Below are 19,254 nucleotides of genomic sequence, written 5' to 3'. Positions count from 1 at the left end.
GCGGTAAAAATCTTTCAACTTTTATATACACTTTCAGATTACTTTTAGATTTGACCAATATTATTATGCACCCGCATATTACACTCGTGTCTCATTACGATGCCAATTAAATCTTAATGTGTTCCACGTAGTACACAGAATAGATACACGAAAGTTTTACCTATATGATGGGGTGTTCAAATATTTTCGTGAAACAATATATATACACAAAATTTTTGCACGATTTATTTTTATGAAAATCACAAATATAATTCATTTTTACATGTACTCAGATTCTATTTTTTCCGACTATTTTTTCCAATATCAGTTTTGGCACCGATTCGTTGGTTAATGTCACAGTCTCTTAAATTTTGTCTGTGCTAAAGACCCCGTTACACTTAATGATGTTACATTGGCGAGACGTTATAAAAGTAGTACCTATATCTTATACATCGTGCGATTGGTATACTTTATTTTGCAGTAGGACGGAAGAAATAAATTACCCGTATTTAAGGATCACATAACATATTCCGGGAGATGTTTCACGAGTCAGAGTATACGAGCCGAAGAAAATTTTGTCTCTTGCTCGACACCGAGAGAAATGTGCCATTACGTTCTGCTTACAAATAAATGATAAAGACCGACAAAAGTGCATTCTTCTTTTCAGATCTCTTCTCCTACTGAAAGGATGTACTGGGTTTGTAGCAAAATTATTAATGGTTTGAATTCGGCTCCTTACTGTCTCACTCAACAAAGCTATTTTTCTTAATTTAATTCTTTGAAATATTTATAAATCCCTTAGAATCATAGACGATGCACATTGTTACATTAGATCAGAGTAATTACAATATTGCAGAATAATTTGCAATTATTCCGAACCTAATGAATTGTGAAATAATGCATCGGCGAAAAATGCTCAGCAAGTAATTAAGCTTTTAATATTACAATGTGAAATAAAACGAGAAATAGAATAGGGGAAATACTTGACATGTGAGAAATATTAATGTAAATTGTTCATTTCTTCAAAAGTGTTAAAACAAAACGAGGTGATAGCATCCGCTCTGACGTACTTAGCTCACGTTCTATGCAAGGCTACAGCAGCACATAAGAGAAATTCAAACAATGGTGATTTGTCGATTTTGCAAGCTCTTTATAAAGGAACTAAAATTTCGTACTTAAGTCGATTGTTGAACGAATGGATTGATTAAACATAAATTGAATTTTATTTACCAAAACGAAAAATCATTTTTCAATATATTGAAAGCCTTCCCATCGGTTTAAGAGAATTTCCTTACTTTATAATAATTTACAACTCAGCAATGAAATAGTCCGAAAATGAAAAGCTCGTCCACTAACGAAAATAGGCTGCAAGATATATCCCTTGTAAACACCGGTTTTGCTATTGATTCTTAAAAATTAATTTAATCTCATCATATTGTAATATTCTATTATAGATAGGTTTGGCGATTTATCTGTAATTTCGCAAATAAAATACATTTTTCCTATAACATACATCCCCCTTCCTGTACATATAGCGTTATATCGCTTCAAATTTCATATTAAAACATAATTCATCCATAATTTTATCAAATTTTGAAACAACTGTCTTAAGACTTTTTCTTGTTAAAAATAAGCGAGTACCTATATCTAGTAGTATCTGTACACAGCAAATACATTAACAACATACCCAACCTATCTGTTCATTTTCTATATTTTTCCTATTCGATCCAAGTGGCTAATAATACCGAGACTAACAAAACCCATTTTCTTGTACCACGTCCCGACTTTATTTATTCCATACTGCCTATAGTTTATAGTTTACGCGATCTTGAACATTGTGAAGGCAAAGCGAACGGTGTACGTGAAACGAGATTTTTCGGAGATGACGATCTTCAAGTTCACGTAGACGAAGCTACGTATCCTCGAGGGAAAAAGAGGAGATGGCCAGAAGGCTGAAACTCTTTTAACGCCCATCCGAGGCGTCCGTAATTAAATCACGATCGCTCGGCTACCATGAGAATCCGGGGTCGAGATCGTAATTTCTCCTCTGCTACGAAAAGGTTATCCAGGCGAACGGGTCCGGCTAGCAGCTCTCTGTGCTTGCCGGAAGCCAGTGTACAACATTGGAAGCCTCTGATACGGTCAGCTTGCACGCCGAAAATCGAGTTATCCGGAGCTTGTTTCGACGTCTGGTATCGAGGTTCTAACCAAATGGTTCGCAGTTTAATTCGATGTTTTCAGTTTAAGACGCTTCCTGTTATTCGATTCAAGTCGTTTTTCTTCAAGACAAATTAGCGTGGCCTGTGGTTCAGCATGGCCCACAGCTTTGTTGTTCGTTATTACTAAGGGAGGAGAGATTCATTATGCTAAGTTGCCTGCGGTTGCGCTATTTATTCAAAGGTATATTTGGTTTAGACCTCACATTATTTAAGTAAAATATTTGGAGAAGTATTATTTAAATAATAATATTATTAATATAGAATTATATATAATTACATAATATTTCGTGTTTGTTATTTTTGTTGAATGTTATTTTGAAGTAATTATATACTAATTTATCTGAATAAGCAAATGATTCTTTCTCTAAATTATTTCTTCATTTTCTTTCTTATTCATTTTTATTATTATTTCTTATTCATTATTAATTAGAAAATGAAATAATTCTTTTGTTTTAGGTACTCATCAAGTACTGTGTAAATTAATCTCTGGAATAGGTTCTGATTCTACTATATCGATATTATCAATTTTGTCAAAAGTATAGATTATTTTATAATATCCGATGCGTATAAACATTTATTATTTAGGAGTAATAAAAATTAATACATTTCCAAATGCTGGTACGTTGGACAATAATTCGACTACTTTGTCTATGACTCAAATGTATGCAAAATGCAATTTTTAGAATTCCAATAAATATTAAACTCCAAACTATTTATCACGTTATTTGAAAATAAGCTAAAAGTGATTTATATGATTTCAATACAAATCTTAATACAAGTTTAAACAAAAAGATAAATCAAACTGATATCAAATTTCATAACAATATTGTTTCCTAAATTTTTTCGTCTAATTAATTGTACTCGATATCTCTTGCTAAAACTAAAGCTTTTTATAGAATATTCAAATTTATTCTACCAAATGTCCAAATCGGACAAATTGTGAATGTAAACAAATAAATAAAAAAAAAATATTCAAATTTGTTATATCTCCTAATACGAATGGGTGTTAAATCATGAAATCAGACACCTTAGCCGTTTTACTGACTCAGAACAACATCCTAAAGTTCAAGCATCATATCAACCTGAATAATTTGGTTGATATTATGATTTATTTCCTCGCGAATAAATTGAAACTGTAAGAAAATCGAAACTTTTAATATCGTTATAATGATTACGAATAACTTGAAGCTACAATTCATCGAACGAAATTTCGCACCACGTATAATGATGTTCCATCTACCTCCCTGTTTCGTTTAATTAAAATTTCAAATACGAGCAGCAAAATATGCATAGAATAATACTTTTAACAAGATTGTTATCGGGTCTCGAGTATTCGCGGGCTTGAGTTATTATTAAAATTCATGCGGCTGAATCTACATGTTACGAACACTTTTTAGTATGTTGATCAGTATACACTGTTCTAATAGGATTTGTATAAATTTTTGATGAATGGAAGTGTTGGTCTGGGGAGACGATTGTATTTTGAGCTTTCTAAAACCTTTGTTATATTCTATTTTACAGTATTTCAGTCGTTGGTATTGATTACAACAAATAATATTTTAAGGATTATTAATATTTGAACCATGCCGATTTTGTTTGAAATAAACACATTGCAACGTATAGATATGAGAACCAGATATCTCAAATAGTTTGTAACACAAACAATGTTAAATAATATAGGAATAATAATTAACATTTCTTTAACATATTCCAAAATTATTGTCGATATTTTTATTAGTTTTTAAAAGATACAGTTTGAACGAAATTCGTAATTATGTTGTGACAAATATATCGAGAGGATGGCAAACATGTCTGAGTCAGTAGTTCCTCAAATCTGGCATTTATTTGCTCTATATTATTAACAAAATTTCTATAAACCACGAAAATATTACCTTCACGAGTTTTTACCGCTTTCCACTAAATTTTATCGATTAAATATTAAATTTTTTTAAAACTTCTCTCTCTAAATGAGAGTCTCTAATACGACTTCAACAAAACATAATTCTACATAATTCATAGAATTACTTCCGTAATGCACAAATTGCTCCTTGAATAAATTTATTAAACCTTCTCTTTAGATAAAAATATTCAGCATCATTCTAGAATAGCATCACTGTGCATATACTGTAAACATATACACTATAGACTGTAAACATGTTTGCCTTGCAATCATGACGCAATTTTTCTCTCAATTAATCAATTAAATCTACCAAAACATCTCTTTGTATATAAAAAAAGATCCAATACCAACCCTGGAAAGCACAATTTTCTATAAACCCTATATCCAATAATCAAACTATAACAGCAATTTTTCTTCGATTATTCTGCTACATTCATTGAAATTTCTCCCTTTAGATAAAAATCTTGAATATCAGTGGGAAAAAAGCATAACTTTCATTTTATGGCGTTTGCCAGATCAGCATGGCATCGTAATAAAGGTCCGAAAAAAATGGTCCGGCAACTGCAATCGGAAATCCGTACGTTCTTTTCCACGCCTCTCTTCAATCTACCCGAGAATTATCTGCGATTCGAGCTGAACGCCAGGTCATGGGTTAATGCAAACCATTAGTCTCGGAAACGAAAGGGTCGCCACGACGAAAATGTGCACTCACCGCGAACGGGAATACTCGAAGCTTGCAAGCAACGAGGTTGTTGCTTCTAAAAGAACATATACCTATGCTACCGCCATTTCCTCCCATCCTGATGGATGTGCATCTCGTTCGTTCTCAGTGAACCAACGAGTACTTACTGAAACGTATCGACGAGGACTGTCTTCAAATTTATGTAGTTGTTCGAGAGACAAATAAATACTGAAAACACTGTATTTATTCTTCTTCTTTAGCGCGATCAATTGCAAACATAATGTGAAACATTAATAAGTACATACAGATTTATTTCTTCAACATTGTACTAATACCTGTTATTGTAAACATGCGCAAATGCATAGAATGCACATAATACGAGCAATATTTGAAGTATAGCGATATGTAATATTTGGTAGATAAAACAATTTTCTATTCTTTCGATTATATCTCCAAACATATAAATTTGTATAAAAGTTCATAATGTACTTATAGATACGCAAGCTACCATAATTTTGAAATTATGTTATGATATATTGAAATAATGAGTAACTGTATAGAATAACGGAACTGTTTGGAGTAAGTAAAGCAGCAAATAATTAAAGTGTAGAAATTTTGGAGTGTCTTTAGTATTCACTTTTTTGAAGGATTTATTTTTAAGACGCTCTTCTAAATATTGTTGTTTATTATTTTTATTTATTCTTAATAATAGTTTTCAAATACTTTTGAAGAAATTTTTGATACGACGCAAGATTTAATTGGCGGACATATAAAACAATTTTTGTATATTGAAAAAAGAATATGACTTATTAAATATTATGTATCTTCTGTTCTTTTATGGATCTTTAATATTGAGCTGACGTTTCATCAAGATAAAGAAGAAGCGTGATGAAAATTTGTGGAAAACTTTGGAATCACTCAAAGAGAACTTTCCATGCTATATACAATTTTCATCTTGCAACATACATAAAATCGATATGGTTTCAACTTTTCTCTTTGAAAGAAACATATTGAGGGCAAAAGAGTGGGTATAAAGTTCGTGACAGATTTAGATTGAAGTCAAAAGACAGAATATTTTTCCGAAGCAACATATAGACTTCCATGACAGTATTATGAATCTGACTAAAGGGTTTACTTGAATGTGAATAGAATGAAATATCTTCTTTCGTACATATTTACTCTGGTTATATCACAAAACTCAATATAAATGAAGGATTTTGAGTCAAACCTTTATGCTCCAAACAAATACTTCTTTTATCTCTTATTCTCTTATGTTATCTCCTATTTCAATTAATTATATTTCTATCTACTTTGACTTTATCTTATCACACGTCGAATCATAATCTTATACTCATAAATTCCATACAGCCCACTTTGAACTTGCAAATTACCAAGCTGTTACGCCGTAACGGAAGAAATTAAGAAACGAACCGCTGCTCGCTTCAAAATGATTCTTTTTGTTCTTTTGCTCTACTGTAGAGTTCGAGAAGCGATTACAGTACAACGTAATACGCGACACGAAACGAACGAATAAAATTGATCGGCTGACCCCCTAACAAACTGCGATCTTTCTATAGTGTTCATGAATAGCCTCGTGTACAAAGGAAAATTCAGGTCTTTTAGAAGGATCAAAGAGTGTATGGAACTGGAATTATCGTCGTTTAGCAGGAATGAGCTGTAACAAGCGGGAAGTAGCGATAATATGCGCAAATGGTAAATTAATGGTTGAGAAGTGATGTGCTTGACCTAAAAGGGCCACTATTATTGATTATACGATCAATATATAGATATTGTCAATATTTCAGCATCCTCAATATTATTATACGTTGTATGTATACAGACGATCAACTTACATATATTAATCATACAATATGTAATATTTGAGGGTTTCCTTATACGTACAATAATATTGAGAATCCTGAAATATTGACCATATGATTGAACGTCAGAGAGATCGTCGTTTAACTCGTCAACGACTCACGTGTGGATTCGCGATAGTGAATATTTCTACTACAAAGTCAGCTACTGTATCAGAAGTGGAACTAAAGGGAGGAACAAACCCTGACTCCCATCCTTGACACGGTTTGTAATTCTCCGAAGGGTCATCATGATCGGCTGTTCCCTCCTAATCAAGATCGTTGTTGATAGGAAGCAGGCCGAACGCTGGACCAAGGATGAAGAAATTCGTCGTTCTTCTTTACGGGCAATTCGTGAAACGCGATTAACTGGCAAAGTTCGGTTCGTTCGGGCTCGCTAGCGGCGGCCGGCGTAGCGTTAATGAACCATAGTTCGCTGATTCGACGATGAGCATTCGAGAGTTAATCGTCTGCGCTACGAAAGCAATTTTGCCAACTCGACTTGTTTCGCTCGATAAGGTCTCTTCAAGCGATTGTATCTTTGTACGTATACACGCGTACATCGGAGTACAGATTGTTTCACTGGCTTGTTTCGAAGACGAACTTCGCTTTGTTACGCCGGAAAGGAATTTATACGGGTACCGAGACGAAACCGTTGAGAATCGTTGATCTAGAAATTTTGTTACTAACTTCTAGACGTTCACGAGCGCGTACAATAATGTGTTTTAACGTATAAGAGTCATTTAATTCGCTTTGATCGTCTCATATTAAAAATCTTGCTAGTCATGCCATTTTTTTCTCTCAATCTCATTCATTTATTTTTGAAGTACTTATTTTTACCATCAAGGAAGTCGAAAAGTCTAAACTATGTAAGCTAGATGAAACACCTTGTACGTATGTATATATGCGCTGTGTGCATACATGGCTGCTCCGTGACCCTTTTCCGGAATTCGGGCTCGTGTTCTTCTTCTTTCCCTCAACAATGCCAACTTTTACAGTCAATCTCGTTTCATTCGGATGGAGAGTTCGAGTTCCGTACCATCCACGGCCGAAATGTGTGTATGCGCGAACAGGGAGGGGGGGGGGGATGGATTTGCCTTTCCGTTCCTCGACTTTCGTAGGAAATCTTGTTTGCCACGTTACGACCTCCCCTTCCTACTACGGCATTTATTTAATCGAAACTAACGTAAATTGTGTAACGAAAGGATCATATTCTTAATATAGTTTCTTAGTATTTTTAGAGAAATTTTGGTATCATTCTGATCATTTTTTAATATTTTTCTATTATGTATGTGTAATATTTGGAAATTTAATATCGTTACGAATGCTGACTTTTGTAAGGAGCTTGGAACTGTTTGAAATGAAATTATCAACTTACTGTTGATCTCTTCTTTAATTTTAAAATATATTATATAGAGAATTTAAAAAATTGCAGTGTCAATTTGTGCACTTTAGATATTAATAAAAACAAATTATTTTAATTCTAGCAAATATGAATATGACATCTATTTTTAGTTTTTTCCAGATAGATTTAGTTTAGATAGATTAAAAAGGGACTTATAAAGGACTCATAAATAAAAAAATTATTATACCCAACAGAACGAGAATTCAATCGACGAATTAATTCGTCTTCTACAGTTAACAGATTAAACGACATACGGTAGAGTCCGTTAAAGGATGGTCAAAATTAAAATGTTCGAACTCATCGAAAAAAAAGCGCTTTTTTTATATCATGCAAATGAGATAACATATTTTTCTGTCGTATGAAGTATTTTCTTAAAAATATCTCGCATAAACGAAAGTCAAATCGGATTATCGTGTAGAACGTACGATAGTGCACCAGGAACACCAATTCAAGCTTAGAAATGGTCAAGGAGAAGGTATCGCCATACTTCTACAGAATGAAACATAACAGAATGGAGCACGCCCTTTTCGTCCTTTCTAAAACAACTGCCACCGTAGTTTCTATGTTGTCGTTCTGTAAATCCACAGAACGCGTCTCGAAGGATAATAAGTAACAGGCCGCAGGAGATTTATTACGTCTCGTATTTTGTCATGAGTCTCTGAAAGCCAATAAATATCGTATCGTTTTATATCCAGGCTGTACGTTTCAGCACTTGCTTCATAAAACAGATTTATCAGGTGTACTAGGAACTGTTTAGAGACAACTCCTTTAATTTCTCCACGAACAAAATAAACGTCACGTTCGGGACTTAACCTTTTAGGTACGACGCGCCACTATACTGGCTCATTCTACCGACTCACTCACTCACCGTTTAAACTAAATGATGATGTATTTCATTTGTCTTGCTTCACACTTTTCTTTGTCCTCGCAATGTTTTATAACAGTGTTAACGATACACAGGCAGAATATATAGTCTTTGTTTTTGATACGCCAGTGTCAGATATGAATTGTTGCTTAGAAATGGATATATCATTATTAGATGCTCTTTTTAACATGCCGGTTCGTATCCTTATAATTTTTTAGAATCTTCGACCTCAAAATGTCGCTACAAAATAGAAAACGAAGAGCAATTTGAAAAACACTATCGTGCTCTGAGTGTGAAATTTAATTTAAAATATATCACACTACATTGCATTATTAATTATTAAGTTAGACGATTAAAGTCAAAGTATATGCGTCATATCTTTAAGAAAAATTATAATTTAATTATCAAAAACTTCGTTCCAATGTGCTTGCGTAGAGAACAGCATTATCCGCCACAAATTGCAGTTTTGTATCATTTACGCGCAATTCGCGTCAAACTCTGCCGTACAGAGAAACAGCCTCGCACAAAATTCAACCTTACCTAAGAGGTTAATGTAATAGATGTAGTATCGTGGAAAGAAGAGCCTGTGGTGGCACTTGATAGCAAATACCACCAATCGACACCAACTAGTGTCAGACGACGGTAGCCCAGTGATTAGCGCCTTAGGTTGCGAACGTTCGGAACCCGGATTCTCGAATCCCGGCGACCGGAGTCCGATTTTTCTTCCGCGATACAAGAAATGAGAAGAAGAGCGGCTGTACCCAGCAGCGACATTTACAGCGCCAAGCGCAGCTCAAAGATATTACATAGGCAATAAAATAGGTACTCTTGCGTGTGTAGTACATCGGTGCGTTTGATAGGTGGCCTATAAGATATTTGCTTTCTCACTAGTTGTCGCAAAAGTAATGTGTTGCTTTATATACAGGAAACAAATCGTACCTTACGTGCTTCCTTCGGTAGTACATATACTAAAAGTGGAACGATACAGAGAAGTGTTAGCGTGGCCCCTGCGCAAGGGTGACATGCTTGTGCAAACTCGTGATGTTCCATTGAAATATGTTGTTATACGCATATTACAGTGTATGAGTGTGGTATGAGTTTTTGTGAGTACGTGTGTGGCAGGATCCCTCAACGAAAGAAGAGAAAATGTAACATTGTAAGAGGAGGAGAGAAGTGACACTAGAAGAGAGTAATCTTGTAAACCACGTGCCTAAAAAATAACAAATTTTTTTTATTTATAATGAATTCCTACATATTTATTTCCGCAATTACGATCCATAATTCTCAAAATGTAATATGCATTCAGTGTAACAAGAATCTCATATGATAAATAGTTAATGTTTTATTTGAGATAATTTAAGTTTATGATAGAGGAAGTCATATAGGCATTCCGTCTTTTTGCAATTACGAGGTTTCTCGGAGTGAAAAGTTTATTATTATATATTATAATGATTCCCTTTTATCCGTTTTAATTTTCTTTTTATCTTGTTGGAGTTTGCTTCCATGTTGTTTTTTGTATTTATACGACGCTATAACGAAGACTCTGTATCGGTACCATTGACTCCCTGGAATGTTGTTTAACTTGCAGGTTAAGTAATTTATATGTTCACTTTTTGTTTAATTTATTTTGTTCACTTATTGCTATTGTATATTCTCCCCTTTCTCGTTATAATACTATAATAAATAGTATACAAATACTTTTTCAGAATATAAATAAATAATTATGTACATAATTATGAAATAATAATTCTTGTATGTATTTAATGATGAGGTTAATTCCTCACAATATATATAGGTAATTATGTGATTAATAATTATAAAAAGGTATAGGACGAATAATCCTATGAAAAAATCATTCTAAATGTTTACAGAGTTAAATGCATATAATTATTATTTTACAATGAATATATATGTAACTTTGAGGTTATATAAACCGTCGCATTTTTTAAAATTAATTAGCTTTTTATAAATTATACAAGAGAATATGTATCATTTTTAAGTTATACATTTGACAAAACTACCGCACCACGTCGTGCTGTAGTATATACGTATCAACTTATTCTATTCTAGGACTGCACGCCATTTTGCATTTCCCCCTTTGCATCATTTATGCGGAGCCACCTATTTTATTTTTTCCTCCCGAATTATTTCGAGATGGAAAGCGGGTCAACGGAATTTTTGAAGGAATCCGAGAAATTTACATACAAATCGTAATACATAAGCAGGGATAAGCACAATCTGACGTGTTAAGGGAATATTGCCAACTGATCTTGGAAAATATGGAAATTCGATGGGTGGGAAAGAACCGGAGGAACATCCGCCAATGCTGAACGTTCTCGATGTTCTTGGGAACCGAAGAGTCGATTTTATCGGTGCTAAAGTGTTTGACTAGCACGTTTTCTGATTGGAACTTTTAAGACAAGATGTCATGAATTTGCTTTACGCCCGTTTCGTTTCCGACGTTTTTCTCGATCCTGATGAACGTATTTTCGAAACTTCGAATTCACTTTGTGTCTGGATTTTCAGCCGTGAACAGCGGTCTTGTGTTTTTAATTTAAATAAATTTGAATAAAATGAAACATGGGAAAGGAGTTTAAAAGGTTTTGTTATTTGATTGTTCTTTTATATCGTCATATATGTTGTTCCGTTCTTGCATAGATATTTCTTTTTTAAAAATCTCGCGTTAATTTGTTACACGAGAAACGGTTGAAATGGGAACGAACAATACACTGCTTCAACTTTAAATGCTCCATTTGAATTTCGCGTAGAAATATTTATGTCAACAAGCCGGGTGACATTTTTCAAATATAAACTAGCACGACTGTTTCTTCGTGGAATCTTTATGACAAATATTTTTGAAACAATGTCGTTTCAGATGCTTCTTCCTTCTTCGCTATTCTAACGAATATTTTATTATTGGACAATTATAATTTCCATACATAGAGGCAAATAAAATTTGTTTCCTTAAAATTGGCTAATTAATTTTGGTAGCTGCGCATTCTGAAAATATATATGAACCAGTTTTACAAAAATTAGTTAATAAACCATAAATAATTTTCCAGTTTTATTCAAAATTTAATCGACGCACGAGTTACTGTTTCATACTGGTCTTGAATTGAAAAAGCACAAAAAGGGAGATAAAAAGAAGAAAAACAAGTTTTTTCAAACCACATTCGTTTAATTTTTTAAATTTTGAATTTAATTCATTCGAGTCTCTCGCAACATTCGCGATACACGGGATACGAATTCGATCCATGTACCGCACGATATCGCGCGTCGTGTAAATTAGAGCGCTAATTAATCGGAACGACCATTGACCGTGCTCGTATATGCAATCCATAGCTGCGTACGCATGTTACAAAGGAGCATCAGGTTGGTCAGAGCAAGTGGCGTTGTATGCTGTACTTGGTGTAGGGCTTTCAAACAATTTACAGAGCCTTAATTATACAGGATACACCAGTTTTTCCCACAAAATGATGCTTCATTCACTTTCCGTGCTTTACAGAGGAAAAATTTTAAAATTCGATATATTATCAATTAATTTTATATAACCAATTTCTTTCTTTTTATTTGATGTTGCCATGTATTACATGTATCTATACCTTCCTCCCTTTTGTTGGAAATTACAAAAATATTGACGGTCATATGTAAATTTATATTTTCATGGACACGACTAAAGAAATAGAATTTTTATTTATTAAAAATTATTATCAGCAATCTACTTTGAATATTTTATATTCATTCTGTTCCTTTCTGCATATTCCTATATATTCCTGTATATTCCTAACATTATACCATTGATTTAGTATGATGTTAATTATTCGCAAAGTTATCCATTAGCGTAGCGTCATATCAGAAGACAATTTGCAAATATTACAATACATAATTTCTATGTAATTATGTTCCCTCTAAAGAGAATTGAGATTGAAGTCAGAGTCCCAGCTAAACTTTGTTACGAATACGACATAGGTATTGTTATTGAATCGAAACAGTAATTTCTACTATGAGTATGAGTGGATGTTACCAGGACAAAGGGTTAATATTAATGCCATAGTACAGGTAATGACATTTTCTCAGTGAACTCGTGATTAATCGTAATTTTGATTGCGGCAAGCTAAGTAGAATTATATCAATCAAGTAAAGTCAATAACCAAAATACTATAAATACCAAAAGTTTTGTCTTTTCGAAATAAATTATTTAAATTATAGATTGCCTTAGAGATTAATTTTACGCAGATACTTAAATAGAAATAGGTTTACAGATGTCCTACTTCAAGTGTTAATTTTTCTTTGAGAATCGAACATTAATCGTATATTGGTGCAATGAAATTAAGAAATTCGTAAAAAGTGGAGTTGATGGATTTGACCTTCGAGAGGCTCCTTATGAGGAACGATCAGTATTTGAGATAAAGGTGCGAAAGAAGAAAGTATGGTTATCCAAGGTTTAAGTTGGACGTGACCAAAATTCTAAAAATATCTGCATGGTATTTCTGAACTGAATGAAAGAGATTGTAGGATAGGGAAAGAGAGAACGTGCAAGTGTATGTGTATGTATATTGGGTGGAAGATGCGTGCACGGGGTTGGAATTGGGAGCCAAACTCATTTTACGTTGTCGAGTCATATCGTTGCATTCGGTTGCATATCTAAGAATTATTCTGATATATGTATACCAGGTTCATTATTTCATGCATATTTTATCTATAATAAAACAATTTCTATGAATCACGTATTTTTAATAAACATACAAAATGAACTTATTATAAATTTATTAACCAACTTGTATATTCATACAAATTTACAAAATAACATCAAAGCACGAATTATAAATAATAATATAATGCATACATTTTTCTTATGTTCGCCATTGAAAATAATCAATCTTTTTAAAAATGAAAAACAAATATGACAGAAGCAGAGAAATGTACATCTTCTATAAGATATTCTAATATCTTAACATCATGACTTGAATAATAAATTCAAATAGATTGGTTACAAAAATCACGTATATTCGATCCATATTCGTCTACCTTACAGATACATATATTCGCTAATGGATTAACTTATTAAGCAGCAAGCAATACTTATGGTTCATCATAATATTGGAAATACTTCAATTTCTTCAAATGTTATACAATCGTAGAATCTAGTTAAAAAAACAAGAAGAATATTAAACAAATCTTTGCAATTTTCTTTTACGTTATCTATGCACCTTTAAATTTCCTATAAATACATAAAAAGCTGCAATTTACTCGTAATAGACTAGCCAATCAGTCAAACAAGAGAGTCAATGAAGAAACAGTAGCATTAAATCAGAAAGAATAAAAGGTCTGTACCTCGAAGGAGAAAAAGAAGAAGAAGACGAAGAAGAGAGAAAAAGAAAGGAAGGAAAAGGTACGAGGTAAGAGAAATAGAGCCTGGATGCTTCGTTATACAAGTTTTGCAACAATACTAAAAGACTGTACCTACATGTACAATACATAGAGTATAGTAGAGTATACAGGCTGGCGCATTGGCATCCGCGCGCAAAGAGGAAGGCTAACGAGCCATGCCAGCAGTGGCGCACGTTCTAGCCATTGTTGTCGGGTAAATCGACGTCCGAATCAATTCTAATATTTCTCGCGAATCGATTGTTATCGGCATGGGTGCAATGGTTCTGCCGGCGGCGTCGCTCCGCCGCCGCTTCATAATAATAGATCTCCATGATAATGAACCGGAAAAGCGTTTCGCGATGTGGCTGCCACGGTAATTCGTCGATCCTCCACGAACGAACGCCGCTTCTAATGTTGCATTAGTGGAAGACTGGTCGAGAACGTTTCGACTTCGTCGTTTCGCGAATTAAGACTTTCGGTACGGTTCTGTTGCTACTTTTCATTCGGGATCAAAGCTGTCCAAGTTTTAAACGCGAATAGACTTCTCGAAGATTCGAGATTATGCAGCTGCGTAGTTGTGGTTCGGTTTCGGAAGGTTTGAAGAAAAGGTGGCTTCGAATCCGCTGTTTTCATTAGAGTAGAGCATTCGTAGCAATTCTAAGAATAATATGTTGTGATATTACGGTTTTAAGGAAAATAGAGTTGTCGAAAATTTGGCAGTTTTGAATTTTATTTCATTTTTATTTCATTCTGTTTCATAGAAAACCGCGACCTTGTCGTTTTTCAGAGTAGCTGAGTTAATTTTTACTCTTTCTGATCAGAATTTTTATAAAGCGCTTGGAAACCTATTCACTTCGTCGTATTGATAGTAAAAATTTCGTCGACATCGACGCATGTCATAGAAAATGGCGCACAGAGAAAAAATTAATCAGAGAAATATTTGAAAAAATGGACCGCTAGATTTTTAATAAACAGCTATTCGTACGACGGACGTGCTATTTACAGTCTCATCATGCGAGGCATGGAGAGCATAAATTCGCATGTATGCATACTATTGCACACGTACACCGGTATACCGGAGGGGTAGGTACCTAGCTATTGGAATTCGCACGGAATCTCCCGAGGAAAGTAGCAGCAAATCGAAAACGCCCGGAAGTATTTGCATACGGTGGAAAATTCGAAAGAAGCTCGAGGAATTTCAGACGTTGCCGTGGAACGGTTTAAAGTTTCGAAATTGGAAATTGGAAACGTACACTGTCGGCCCCCTCGACTATGCTGTACATGTAGGTCAGTTAAGGTGACCGCTTTCATTCGTCACTTCCTACTATTCTATTCGATACGACTCGTTGCCTTCGAGCTTACGCGGGAAACTATTTCCGCACTTCCGTGTCCTTTCGGCTCGATCGTCGAATTATTTCCAATGGACTCTGACAACGTCCGATTTTTCTTTATTTCCTCTTTGTCGTGAACTCTGTTTATTGGATTCGTTCGGAGGAGACAGATTTGCCATTATGTGCGTGTCAATGATTTCGTGAAGTTTTCTTGTTTGAGAAGATATTCTTGGGATTTTGTTGGCTGACGATAGAAACGGACTACAATGATAGCCAGAAGAAAGTTTACATTCGATACTTGTGCATTTATTGTTATATGTGCATTTGTTATATTGTTATATTATTATTTATTATACAGGGTGGAAAAAAGAAGTTGAAAGTATAGAATAAAGTTAAAAAAAATTTTTTTTTTAATTTTTCCATCGAGACAACGATCTACAGTGAGATCCGTTATAACGAGACGTGATAAAGTGCACGCGTACCGAGCGAAAATTCAAAGTCGATTTTCTCGAAAACAAAGCCTCGAACGAAAAATTTTTATTCTATATTTTCGACTTTTTTCGCGTAGAATCACCCCCTTTCCTCTTGTATCGCCAGTTACCAACCACCCTGTATTTGAGTATGAAGATACCTGTGTTAAACATTTTTTCTGTATTAAACACTCGTCGAAATAAATGTATAATATAATTTAACATAATAATTATATTATACATTTATTTCTCTTGTCAATTATAATACATTTTTTTTAATTACTGCGATTTTTTTTAGTTTACACTTTAAGTTCCTTTTTGGCCATCGCTGTAAGTCTTTTGTTAAAATACATCGACTGCCACGCGAATTTTATATACTTTGCACTGGAAGCCGTAATAGATTGAAATATAACATTCAATTTTTGCAAAGTATATTACATTGTCATTCATATTCTTGAAAATTTTTTAATTCGTCAAATTTATCTGATTTTAATCATTAAAAGAATATAGTACTGGATCTCCTGTATGATATAAGAAGAATTTGAAAATAAAAATAAGAATTGAGAAAAGTTGCTACATTTTTAATCATACGTTTTTGTTCTTGTCGAAGCCTAATTTATTGATACTAGGAAATAAATCGAATGCCATGGGCGAATGCCTAATATCAGTGTGTAATTTCGCTGTTCTGCTGGCAACTCGAGGAATCATGCAATCATGCGCTATATTGGCTTGATAAATATTCAAACATCAGGTAAACATGCAACAGAAAGAGAGAGTATACTAGAAAAGAAAGGGATGGAAGAGAAGAAAAATGAATTGAAGTTCAAAGTAATAATACAAATGGAATGCAAAGTAGTGAAAAGTGATTTGCGCGAGAGAAAGCAGCGGTCAAATTAAACGAACAATGAATGGAAACGAAGTGAACAACGAAGAAAAAATTCTCGAAGTTATTCCAAAGAAGGGAGAACAGACATCTAAAGAGGATTGTAGAGTGGTTAAGCAAATACCGAGGAGAGTAAAGTTCTAGTATTATGGTCTTTGAAAGGAAGAGTTATAAAGAGGAGAAATGATCGAGGAATATGAAGTTCTTAAGTAAAGTTTGTCTACAATTATTTTCTATGCACTCGTAAACATACAAAATTTCGCTCGTGACTTAAAAAGAGAGTGATTCCAACTTCTCGCCTTCTACGTCTCAACATTGTTATTTCAAAAAGCGTTGAATTCACGTGGAATTTTTCATTCCTGCGATAGAACCATAGAAATAATTGACTATACTAATTACACAAGATTATAAACAGAAAGCCCCAAGACGAATTTTTTTTTACTGAAGCTATTTTACAGATTATAGCACGATAAAATTTGTTTCCAAAGTTAACACCTAATAAAAAGGTCAGTTTCTATAAGTGTCAATCATTATAGAACAATTTTGTTAACTACCATCAACTTGCTATTTTCAATTTTGGTAGCTTCCTAATCAAACTTACAACGATATAAAATCATTGCAAAATAATTTCTCGCATAGATTATACCGTACGTAACGTAACGAGCGAAAAAAGCAGTAAAACGCAAGGAGCCCTCGAAAGGCGTAGCCACAAAGAGAAAGGAAGGTCTATTAAATGTACGTAGCTGAAACAAGAAACGGCAGTGCGGGTAGAATGTAAAATGGTCGAGGTAGAAGATGCAGAATGCATGAGAGGCTATTATGACAAGGCAAGGGAGAAACAAAACTATTTAGAAGAAAGAACAGCGGGAAGAAAAAAAGGAGGCAGTGTGAAGGAGGATACAGAAGTATAAAGCGCGCTGAAGAATATAAAAGGTAATATAAATGGCTGGTGGGAGGCGGCGTGGGTCCGGAAGAAGGAAAAGAAAGAGGAAGTCCTGGCGCTGGCCATTCGTATATACGCTATTCCACGTTTCCCTTCTTGTGTAAACGTATGCACAAGCACTCAAACTCGCGTATCCAACGTCAAAACTACACGCAGGTTTATCAACGACACGACAGTCCGAGAGACGAAACGAACGAAGCTTTTAAACTTCAACTACCATATCTGGTCTGATACGACAACTTGGATAAGCCGAATCAATCTACGTACAGGAATAACGAACGTTGGAGGAGCAACGTGATTGCTCGTCCTGTATGTATAAGGTGTTCTGAACGCATGAAGCATTGCTTTGATTTTAGTATACACGATGCTAATTGGTGTTTTGTTTAACTATTACTCGCGAATTAAATGAGAACTTCAAGTTCAAGATCTGATCAATGATACATTAATGGTTATGTATCAATTCCACTGTATAAAATATGAATATCACCGTTTATAAGTGTCAAAGAAAAAATAAAGGAAATTCTAAGCGTTTATTATTTTTCACGATTGATGTTCGATATATTCGCGGAACCGAAATCAAACGCACAGAGATTGCATTCTGATTTGTCGCAGTTCAGAAACTACGATGTGTAGAATCTATTCTAGGAAGAGATAGAACTGATAAACGGGCTTGCTAGACCGGAATTGAAACTCGGATCTTTGAGATTGCTCTAGTAATTCAACTATTCAGGTTATCTGTATAATACTTCTTGCTAAATCTATTGTTAGAAAAACAGACTTTCTATACACACTGTAGCCGATTATTATATTCCCGCCTGTAAATCTTCGAACGCTTGGAACGTTCGAATTTATTAGGATGAATCATGAATTTCTGTCCAGCCTGCATTTTACTTCATTGACAAATTATGTTATTTAAATAGCATTACCCATAAACATTGTATAGTCATGCGCATAGCACAGAAATAGATTAACGGTATAAGTCATAATGATTTTTATTTCATGGACTATAACTCATTAAATGAAGTTTTATAGGAGAAATAAACTTTGCGTATAAAGTCAGGAAAAATGTTTCAACTTATTCTTTTGCAAATTCTTTAGAGGATATGTCAATTATATTTTTATTAACGTTTCATACAAAATCCATCACAATATATACAGTGGTTCTCAAAAGTATTTGAACACTCGTTGCAACTTTGAATATACTATGTATGTGATGCAGGAGATTTTATATAATACGGGATTACGAATATTATGATAATATAGATAAAGTTTGAAACAAATATGAAAATATACATGGAAGTTACAATATACCTATTTATCGCAATTGTACATTTTAAATAGATATATATTT

General features: G+C 33.9%; 1 non-coding gene across 1 annotated transcript; it reads left to right on the top strand.

Moving 5' to 3' along the window:
- Nucleotides 1–9,850: 9,850 nt before the first annotated feature.
- LOC117163998 (U6 spliceosomal RNA) lies at nucleotides 9,851–9,953 on the top strand. Its single transcript, XR_004465543.2, has one exon. It is a non-coding gene; the product is annotated as a U6 spliceosomal RNA (small nuclear RNA).
- Nucleotides 9,954–19,254: the final 9,301 nt, after the last annotated feature.

Source organism: Bombus vancouverensis, chromosome 2 (assembly GCF_051014615.1).
Source record: "Bombus vancouverensis nearcticus chromosome 2, iyBomVanc1_principal, whole genome shotgun sequence".
Classification (NCBI taxonomy): Eukaryota; Metazoa; Arthropoda; class Insecta; order Hymenoptera; family Apidae; genus Bombus; species Bombus vancouverensis.
Note: the sequence above shows the minus strand (reverse complement) of the source record. Positions and strands in the feature narration are given on the sequence as shown.